The following is an 11,698-nucleotide window of genomic DNA, read 5'->3' on the forward strand; positions in this document are numbered from 1 at the left end:
GTGACCTGGTAACATTAGAGCTTGAAGGGTCTTAAGGCTCATCAGTCCAAATCCTTTGTTTAAAGTGAGGAAACTGAAGGCTGCTACACCGATGGTGTGCTTAAGGACACACAGCCAGGATGGGCAGAGCTGAAGCTGGTATTCCAGTTTCCCGTTCTAAATCTCATGCCCTTTACCCTAGTCTAACATGCTGCCAAACACATCAGGAACTTGACAGGCCTCCCTTTCCTGTTGCCAGCTGTTTGTAGACTCTCCTTTGTGGGAAGACATAACCACCAACTCTACACACTGTTGCAGCTTCTAAGAAGCAGCTCTGGCAGGGTTTGCGTTGGGGCTGCAGTTGCCTGGTGAGCACTGTGTATCCGCAGCACAGAGGTAAGTAGCAGCGTCTGCAGCCTGGGAATCCGTGATGGACAGGGAACTGCTTTTGATGGAGTTGTCAAACGTGACTCGCAGTCTTCCACTACGCTTCTCTCTCTCATTGGAACGTATTAAAATCAGGTGGGCAAAGCCTCTCCTTGAATCCTGTCTGTACCAATGTAAGGTGTTTATAGCAGTTTTATAACTGCAGTTCATGGTGGCATTTTCACCCTCCTGGATGCTCAGGGCCTGAAGATTCTCTTCTCCTTGCTGGCTGTTCACCCCTAGGCAGAAACACAAGGCCAGAGGCCAGGAGTCAGTCACTGCATTTTTACTCTCTAGTGTTTGCATTTCCTTCCATAATTTGGGGGTACATTTCCCAATTAACAAGAAGATTTTGCCCCTCTGTCCTGTGGGCTCGGAACTTTGGTTACCCTCTTCCCATCGCCAAGAGCCCCAACTCACTGGCCAGTTCAAGCCACAGAATCACCAAAGACACGGTCAGGAGTTTCTCCATTCTTCTTCCTTATTGGGATCACAGGACACTCAGCTCCGAAGCCTGAAATGAAGCCAGGTTCCTCAGTCTAGTTCTTTTTTCTGGGTATATTTATCTAGTCCCTCTGGATCCCAGAGAGAGTCTCAGGCTTCTTACCCAGCCAATCAGAGGAAGCTCAATCCTGCGCTTTCAATACAAACATGTTGATTTCAAACCAAGCAAGTCTGAGGAGAGAGGGTACTGCCATCTTGTGGTGGCAACATCATCCTGCTAATAGAGCTGGCTGTGGAAGGTGAAGTGTGTTAGAGCTGTTACAGAAGAAATTACAAAACTAGTCTATCCTCTGCCTTTATTACACTCCAGTTCCAGCCTAGATACAGCTTAATTCATGTAAAAACTCAATTAAGAAAGAATATTGATGCCTGATATTTACAGAATACCTCTGAGAAGCACTGTTAGGTTTCTTACAATCACTTCTGGTATTTTATATATGAGCTTTCTTTTTTTTTTTTTTCTTCTAATTTGCCTAATGCTGGAATGAGATTGTATATAAGTCAGGGTTCTTATTGGTGAGTAACAGAAACTGACTCTGGCTGAATTAAGTAAAAAAGAAATAAGTTAATTAATATTGGGTTTGCCTCAGCATCTCCAATGGGGTCAAATAACAGGAGTCATAAGCTATTGAGTCAGTCTACCAAACATTTAAGGAAGAGTTAACACTGATCCTTCTTAAACTATTCCAAAAAATTGCAGAGGAAGGAACATCTCAGTGCTATCTGCTTCATCACTTTGGTCTTATGATCCAGCAGATCCAAAAATGATGCTTGGAGTTTCCATGGCAAATAGGATGGAGACATGGGAAACACCAACAGGAAAATTGCAGCATAGTCCACTAGTATTGGGGGCTGGGGGGGGATATATGCCCTTTTCTTTAAATATTGATTCTCCTTTTAAGAAACAACTTCTGACTTGCTAATTGACCATGGCAAAGTCTGAATATCTAACTTAGGAAAGAACAAACTTAATGACCATGCAGCCTGAACTTCCATCATGAACCAAGTGTTGTCCAACCTACATACCTGCACTGTTGGTCATGCCCAGCAGCAATCAATCATCAAGTGGAAATGATATATAAGAGACTGGGCTCAGGCATCCCCAGAAGATCCAGGTAAGCTGAATGAGTAAGCACCTCAGATTCCTTTGACACAAACTCTTCTTGTTTTGTATACTCTCCCTTAACCATGCCTATAACCTTCTGGGGAGTTCCTTATAATCAGTTAAGTAAGGAATAAGAAAATCAAGCCTATTTTTCATATGGATTTGCACATTATTTTGGTACCACATAAAACTAGCACCATAGCCCACTGAAGGATGAAGATGAAGGACAATCCCTCTACATCATCAGGTGATACCTTTTGGTTATTCATGTTATCTAGAGTGAGAGATGGCCAGAGGTACTGATCTACAGTGATTCTTGGGCAGTTGTTAATGATTTTTCTGGTAAGAGACTTGGAAGGAACAAGATCGGAAGATTAGTGCCAAGGAAATCTAGGAAAGAGGTATCTGGATGGACCTCTCAGAATGGGCACAGACTGTCAAGATAATGATGCACTATGTGGATACTGGCCAAGGGAAATGGAAGCTCTTAATAATGGACAAAACAATGCACTCTATGGATGTGTCAACATCTTTCCCCAGCCACCCCGATGCTTGGCCAATGATACCATGAGCAAAGTGGCCTTGCTAGCAGGAATGGAAGATATGCATGAGGTCAAAAACATTGATTTCCCCTTACCAAGTTTGACCTAGCTAATGCTGTTGCTCAGTGCCTAATCTGCCAAACACAGAGACTAATGCTGAGCCCCTGATATGGTGTCTTTCCCCAGAGAGACTGCCCAGACACCTGATGACAAGTGGATTGCATTAGACGTCTTCCATGATGGAGATGACTGAGATTTGTTCTCACAGGAGTAGACACATATACTTGCATATGGATTTGTCTTCTTTGCTCATTGTACTCTGCCAGCATCATCCTTATAAACTCACAGAATGCCTAATTTCATCAAGGTATTGCCCACAGTATTTCTTCTGAGGAAGAAACTATTCTCACTGCAAAAGATTACACAGTGGGCACATGCCCATGGGATTATTCATCTTACCTCATACCCCATCACCCAGAAGTGGCTGGCCTGTTGAAATGTAGAATGGCTTATTGATTCCGTTATAGCACCAGTTGGAAAACAACTCTGTAAAAAGATGGGATTCTGTCTTATATGATGCAATATATGCTTTATAGCAGAGACTATTATATGATGTTTTCTCCCCCATACCCAGAATGCATGAGTCCAGGAATCAAGGAAGTGGCTCTGGGAGTGGATGCTCTCACTATTATTACCAGTAACCCACTAGCAGTATTTTTGCTCCCAATGTTTGTAACTTTGAGCTGTATTGGTTAGGAGGTCTTATTCTCTAAAAGGAGGAAGGCTTTCACCAGGGGACACAGCAATAATTTCACTGAATTGGAAGATAAGACAGCCATATGGCCATTTGGGCTACATATGTCTCACAACAATGAATAGAAAATGAGGTTACTCTACTGACTGGAGTGATTGATACCAATTACCAAGGAGGAATTAGGTAGCTGCTACACAACAGATATAAAGAGGACTATGTCTGGAACCCAGGAGATTTCCTAGGGGAGCCTCTTGGCACTTCCAAGCCTGATACTAAACGTTAATGTTAAATTACAGCAAGCAATAAAAAGACAAGATTTTTGAGTACTCAGATCCTTTGAGAATGAAGATTTGGATCACACCACTAGGGAAGTAACCTAATCCACTGAGGTTATGGCTGAGGGCAGGGAAAGTATAAAATGTGTAATAAAAGAAAGAAGCCGTCTATGTCAATTGCAGTATCGTGACCAAATTGGGAATCAAAGAATGTAGTAGTTTTCTATATTTTCTTTTTGCTCTTTATATGTGTGTTCCTTTGTATACATTTCCATTTTCTTCTTCTTTCTCCTCACCATAATTATTTTATATGCAGATTGTCAGAGATTAACTTTACAATTTAGTCTGTGTATAACAGCATTTTCAGTGAAATTTCCTCTGAATTTTAGAAGTAATTAATACAGCCAGTGATCCGTAGTGACTGCTGGGTTATGGGTCTCCTCATTTGGGGGAAATGATGGGAATTTCTTCACTTGTTCAAAGAACAGCTTTAGCTTGTTAGATAGAAACATAGAGTCATTTCACTGTTGTTTGGAAGTTCAAGTGTGTATGGAGGGGTGTGTGGGAAAGATCAATAACCAGAAAGATGGGGCATGCCACTTATCAATTTATTGCCTTTCAATTATAAATCCACCCTTCATGGATTCAGAGGGTGACGCTGGACATGGACCTTGTAAACATTTCTCCTTTGCCAGCTGGCATGATGTTAAGCTTTGTCAGTAGAGGGAACGGGAAGGACACTGCAGGAAGAAGCAGCATCTCTTCCAGGTCCTGGCATGTTTTCCACACTTCTTGTTCCTGCAGTGTTTGTCCATCCTGTGGGACACCAGTGATGCTCACCTCCAGCAACATTTAATGACAGCCCCCCAGGTGGTTTCTTGGCAAGTTTCACAAGCACCCAAGCAAATTCAGCAGCACTCCCTTGCCAGCTTCCTATAAATTGTGTTGGAACCCTGGGAGGTGTTCTTCTGCCTGTCATCCTTGTCCTCTGGCACCTCAGCAAACTTCCCCATCCAGCAGGCTGCAGCCACACACTCCCCAATGAAACCTGAGCCATTGGCTTGGTAGGAGAAGGGGGTACAAATTACAATGTGTTAGTTTCCTCGGAACTCTGGCTTAGTCCTAGAGATAACAGCGTCTCCCTACCTACGCTATTCTTATGTTCTTTAGAGTTCTTTTTGCTCATTAGTAAATAACTCACTGTTATTAGTTAATAATTCTTTATGTTAAACTTTCCTTGTTCAAATTGCTGTGCTTTTTCTCCTGATTGCACTTTATTTGGGTAGTATGGGTCCATGAAGTGCATGAGAGGAAAGGCATTGGCTGTAGAAAGATCAGCAACCACATGTCAAGAAACAGTATCCTCCTTTTCAGGAACTGTGCTTCAGTATGTGGTGATGAGCACACGTGGGGGTGGATGCTACGGCAGAGGAGTTAGAGAGGGGGGACTGCACCACTTAAGCCTGGGGAGCCCCTCTGGGCCAAGAAAAGGATTTTTATGCCGTTACATCGTTTTATTTCAAAAGTATTTTTCCAGGTACTAATATATAGAATAAATACACTTACTATTTTAAAAATTAATTTAGGCATTGTAGGTAATGAGAATTTCCTTGAACAAAGTTTTGAGATTAATCTATAGCTAACTGACAACTGATGACAACTGTATCTGAGAGATAAACTCAGTGTCAGTCTCTAGAGAGAGAATGCCCCACTGTGGCCAAATAGGGAACTTAGAAATATTTTCAGTAACTCTTAAGGGGTTTGTGCTCTGCTTCCTTTTTAAAACCAGTTACTGTGTCCCTCAGAACACAGTAATACACCGCTGAGTCTTCCTCTTGAGCTGATAGCTTTTTCAGATGGAAGGATGCCTCACCCCTGTTGAGGTCAGCCGTGAAACCTCTGATACTCTCTCTTGAGCTGTATTTCAGGAGTAACTGGAGGTGTTGTTTGGGGTACTGGACATACCAGAAGAGCTCAGGACTCCCAGAATATGAGTAGTTGCACTTCACCTGCACTGGGGACCCTTCAAAGACGGAGATGTGGTCCTCAGGCTGAGTCACTCTCTGGGCTCTTGTTCCTCCTATAACACCAATTCTGGATCAGGGATTGTCTTGCAGACAGAGGAGAATAGTTCGTTAAACTGATTCTAAATCAGAAGACCAGAGAAAGATAGAATAAAAAGAGACTTTACTCACTGAGTGTGAATATCATCACAAGCACTGAGATGAGGGTGGGCTTCATGTCTGAGCTGTGAGGAAACAGGAAGCTCCTTTCTGCAGGTTTTTCCTGGAAACAATTCAGCCACTTAGACACCCTGGCAGAGCAGTGAGTGAGTTTACACGGCATGCAAAGTAAAAACTCTTCCTCAAAGGGCTGGCTGCTTTCTGGCTTTCTATCAAGTTCAAGTTGTGTAGCATCTTCCTCTAGAGGCCTTATCTGATACTGCAGATAATCTCGGGCTTCAGGAGGCCTTCAGTTCTGAAACAGAATGGTGAGGGACTTCCTCCACAGTTAGTAAGACAAAGTGTAATGCTGTACTAAGTGAAGAAGCATGTTACCAGAAAGGTCCAGATAGAGATATCGATGGAACATAATAGAAAGTCCAAACATACAAGTTATTTATGGAAATTTAGTTATCAAAAAATAGGGAAAAGATGGTATATTCAATAAAATATGTCTTCATGAATGGAGAGTCATCTAGAAATCAGCAAATAAATTTGGATGCATACCTTAACATCAGCTATGAAATAAATTCCAAATAGAGATAATTAATATTTTAAATAAAATGAAAGCATATTTTTATAAATTTAGGATGGTCATGAATTTTCTAAACATGAGAGTCAGAAAGAATAAGGGAAAATATTGATAGATCAGCCTTCACAGAAATTTAAGCTTCTGTACAAGTATGTTAATGAAATGTGTAAACATTACCATATCAAGGTATTTTCCATTCATCATCATTGATTCTGACCTTCCTCACACCAGGAATGGCCCTTTAGAATTTTAGTTCTACAAGTTTTTTTTTAAATAGACCATAAACAAAATAAAAATCATTTGACCTAAGAATAAGGCAATTCTAGAAAGATGGTAGATTTAAAATGTCCCTGATCCCCTGTGCTTAGCCAAGGAGCTTCTGTGAAAGCCAGCCATGCTGTGCTAACAGAGCTTAAGTGAGGTGTCCCATTGAGGCTCATATATAAATCTGGGGTCAGTAGCAGGGAACTCCAGGATTAAGAGCAGAAAACAATAGGTTGTAGAGAAAGCTTGTCATGCACAGATCAATGGACACCTAAGAAGGAAACTAGTTGTGTGGGGAAAGCCTTTCCTCTAGCCCCCAAATAGCTGAGAAGAAAGTAACAGATAGGTTGAGTCCCAGCTGTCCTTAACGAAGAGGAGTACAAGGAGATTGGAGAGCAAAGAGATTTCCTTCTAGGTTTTCAGCAAGGTACTGGCATTGCTGTTGAGACCAGTGCCCTACTGTCTGCTACATTGCTGATCACAGGTGTAGAAATATCTAGACTTTCCACCCTCACAACATTGCCTCCACTTAAAGTGCCCCAGTAATCAGACATGTCAGGAAGGAGTAAAGAAAGGGAAAGGATACCTCAGAGAAAAATAAGGGCTTCATCTGGGGAAAATATAGTCTGAAAAAATTATCAGAGTCAGTGACACAACTTCCCTAGCCAAAAATCAGGACACCTAGTTTGACAGTGATCAAGAATTCATTTACAAGGAAGCTCTCACAAAGAAAGAATATCTCACTCAATGCATTGTTTATTTATTGAATCTCTTAGAAGAAAACATAGGAAAAATTCTCTTCGACATAAATCACAGCAAGATCTTTTATGACCCACCTCCTAGAGTAATGAAAATAAAAACAAAAATAAACAAATTGGACCTAATTAAACTTAAAAGCTTTTGCACAACAAAGGAAACTATAAACAAGATGAAAAGACAGCCCTCATAATGGGAGAAAATATTTGCAAAAGAAGCAACTGACAAAGGATTAATCTCCAAAATATAAAAACAGCTCATGCAGCTCAATGTCAAAAAAACAAACAACCCAATCAAAAAATGGGCAGAAGACCTAAATAGACATTTCACCAAAGAAGACATACAGATGGCCAAGAGGCACATGCAAATATACTCAACATCACTAATTATTAAAGAAATGCAAATGAAAACTACAATGAGGTATCATCTCACACCAAAAAAAGCTACAAACAATAAATGCTGGAGAGGGTGTGGAGAAAAGGGAACCCTCTTGCACTGTTGGTGGGAATGTAAACTGATACAGCCACTAGGGAGAACAGTATGGAGGTTCCTTAAAAAACTAAAAGTAGAACTACCTTATGACCCAGCAATCCTAGTCCTGGGCATATACCCTGAGAAAACCATAGTTCAAAAAGTCAAATGTACCCAATGTTCATTGCAGCACTACTTACAATGGCCAAGACATGGAAACAAACTAAATGTCCATTGACAGATGAATGGATACAGAAGATGTGGTACATATAATGGAATATTACTCAGCCATAAAAAGAAATGAAATTGTGTCATTTGTAGAGACATGGATGGACCTAGAGTCTGTCATACAGAGTGAAGTAAGTCAGAAAGAGAAAGACAAATACAGTATGCTAACACATATATATGGAATTTAAAAAAAATGTCATGAAGAACCTAGGGGTAAAACGGGAATAAAGACACAGACCTACTTGAGAATGGACTTGAGGATATGGGGAGGGGGAAGGGTAAGCAGTGACAAAGCGAAAGAGAGGCATGGACATATATACACTACCAAACGTAAGGTAGATAGATAGTGGGAAGCAGCCGCAGAGCACAGGGAGATCAGCTCGGTGCTTTGTGACCGCCTGGAGGGGTGGGATGGGGAAGGTGGGAGGGAGGGAGATGCATGAGGGAAGGGATGTGGGAACAGATGTATATGTATGACTGATTCACTTTGTTATAAAGCAGAAACTAATAAAAAAAATCAAACTCAAAAAAAAAAAAGAAGATGTGGTACATATAATGGAATATTACTCAGCCATAAAAAGAAATGAAATTGTGTCATTTGTAGAGACATGGATGGACCTAGAGTCTATCATACAGAGTGAAGTAAGTCAGAAAGAGAAAAACAAATATCGTATATTAATGCATATATATGGAATCTAGAAATATGGTACAGATGAACCTATTTGCAGGGCAGGAATAGAAAACGGACATGTGGACACAAGGGGGGAAGAGGAGGGTGGGATGAATTGGGAGATTAGATTTGACATAAATACACTACCATGTGTAAAACTGATAGCTAGTGGTAACCTGACATATAGTACGGGGAGCTCAGCTCGGTGCTCTGTGATGACCTAGAAGGGTGGAATGGAGGGAAGGGAGGTCTGAGAGGGAGGGGATATATGTATACATATAGCTGATTGACTTCATTGTACAGCAGAAACAAAGACAACAGTGTAAAGCAATTACACTCCAATAAAAACATAATTCGTTTACAAGGAAACTTTCACAAAGAAAGAATATCTCACTGAATGCGTTCTTTATGTATTGAATCCGCCTTAAAGGAGTAAATACAGTTAAATGAAATTAAGACAGTTCTGTAACCCTCAGACACATAATCATCATAAACAAATACAGTGTCTCCAACAAGACTTTGGTTGCTGGAAAGAGAAATAGGACATGTATACGCTGGCCACCTGACCTCCTTTCTACCACCCTTATTCTCCTATGCAGCACTTTCCCCATTCTCCTGGCTGATTCTGCTCTGTGACTATGAAGTAGGGGCCACAATTCAAATAACTGTGTCCTCTTTCTTTCTTCCTAACCTCTCTTTTCTTTTCTCTCTTTTCTCCTCTTTCTCTGCATATGTTCACCATCTTTCTCCCATTTCATTTTCTCATCTCTTTTTTTCCTAATTTTTTTCTCTGGGAGAAACAGAAGTATAATAGAAGGTGGAAATCATTGGAATCATTTTGAAGTGAGAGTAAAGGCTCATAGTTTAGAATTTTTAGTCACGAAAATCAAAACTGTAGATAGGTAATGCATGTGTTGTCTTCTTGAACTTCCAGTTTTACCATGGCCCTATTTGATGCTCAGTTTTGCTGAGGAATCATCTCTTTACACCAATCAAAGCAACAGACCTTCCTCGCAGATGAATATATGGAGATGCCCCTCTTCCCCATCTGACTAGTTCAGATGCTCTCCTAACTGCCAGGAACCCTCATTCAAACTTTCACTAAGATTCAACTATCTCAGAACCTGAGAAAAAAGTTCCTCATTTAGAGTAGCCTAGAGTGCCACCTAGTGGTCTAAAACTGTTAAGTCAACTAGCTCATCAGCAGCCACCAGAACCCCAGGGCCTTCATTCCATTTTCTCCTGAGGACCATCTACAAATTATCAGGAACAAAAGAACTCTCAGGCTGGATGGGGATTTGTTTTTAAGTAAACTGGTTTCTTCTTCATTTAATGGAGCCTACTATCTTAAAATATTTTGTCAAATTGCATCTTCAGGGTTGAATGTGATTTCTTCAATCTATTTCAAAATAGGTCCACAGCAACTTATCAAAGGTCTTCTGTGAGCTAGATCTTGTGCTACATTTTAAAAAATTAAAAACTGAACGCGGCATTGTCTACTCACGAGACATTGCAACATGATAGAAAAGACAACGGTATATGTGTGTGTGTGTATTCATATACAAAGTGGCACATCAAATAGTACAAAATGAATCCAGAAAAAAGGAGACATATAACAGAGAACAGTCAGACAAAAATTTAATGAGAACATAATCACTTTGTCTTTTTCCTGAGAACGATAGAAAGGAATGTTATCAAGAGATTAAGTAGAGATATTAGGCTGAGAATAGAATAGAGACACTTCCTAGATGAAAATAAAAGAGTAGAAGATGGACAGAGATGTGGCAATAAGTTGGGGGGTGTGAAGCTAAATGTTCTGCTCTGTTATTTATTTCAAAATTTTAAAGGAGATATGAATATATTATTAACCAATCTATATATATCTATATAAATACATATAGATATATAGATATAATACTACACAGTTTGCAATTTGAGTTATGGTCCTCAATTATACATCCTGATGCTCTATTGATGCTAGCACCCCTGCTACACAATATTCCATAGAATAGATTTATATCACAGCTTCTGTACCCACTTTCTGAACAATATTTTGTGTATTTTTAATAGATCTTTATTGGAGTATAATTGCTTCATAATACTGTGTTAGCACAACAAAGTGAATCTGCCATATGGCTACATATCCCCTCCCTCTTGAGCCTCCCTCCCACCTTCCCCATCCCACCCCTCTAGGCCATCTCAAAGCACTGAGCTGATCTCCTTGTGCTATGCTGCTGCTTCCCACTAGCTAACTATTTTACATTCGATAGTGTACATATGTCGATGCTACTCTCACTTCTCCCCAGCTTCCCCCTCTCACCCTGTGTCCCCACGTCCATTCTCTATGTCTACGTCTTCACTCCTGCCCTGCCACTAGGTTCATCAGTACTTTTTTTTTTAAGATTCCATGTATATGCGTTAACATACAGTATTTGTTTTTCTCTTTCTGACTTACTTCACTCTGTATGACAGACTCTAGGTCCATCCACCTCACTACAAATAACTCAATTTCATTTCCTTTTATGTGTATTTCTTTTTTTCCAACTATTACCACCCTCAAATGCTGCAATAAATGTTTCGAGCATGTCTCCTGAGCAGAGGCCAGAACAAAGTGAAGAAATAAGCTAGGTGGCTACCTGGAGTAAAAGCACTCAAGGTACAGGAAAGAACAGCTGCAAAGGCCCCAGGGCAGGAAAACGATTGCCATGTTACAGCAACATCAAGTGTGGTGAAGCTGGAGATACTTAGTAAGGGGGAGACAGTAGCTGGTGTCAGAGAGGTGGCAGGGAACCAGATGGAGTGAGCCTTGTAGGTTGTAGTAAAGAATCTGCTTTTTATCTGAGTGAGATGGAAAACCACCAGAGAGTTGTGAGCACAGAAACCACATGATCTGAATTAAGTTCTCAAAAGATCTCTCTGCTGGGTGCAGACCAGACAGAAGAGGGGCAAGGATGAAAGAAGGGAGATCAG

This window comes from Mesoplodon densirostris, chromosome 4, assembly GCF_025265405.1.
Source record: "Mesoplodon densirostris isolate mMesDen1 chromosome 4, mMesDen1 primary haplotype, whole genome shotgun sequence".
NCBI lineage: Eukaryota > Metazoa > Chordata > Mammalia > Artiodactyla > Ziphiidae > Mesoplodon > Mesoplodon densirostris.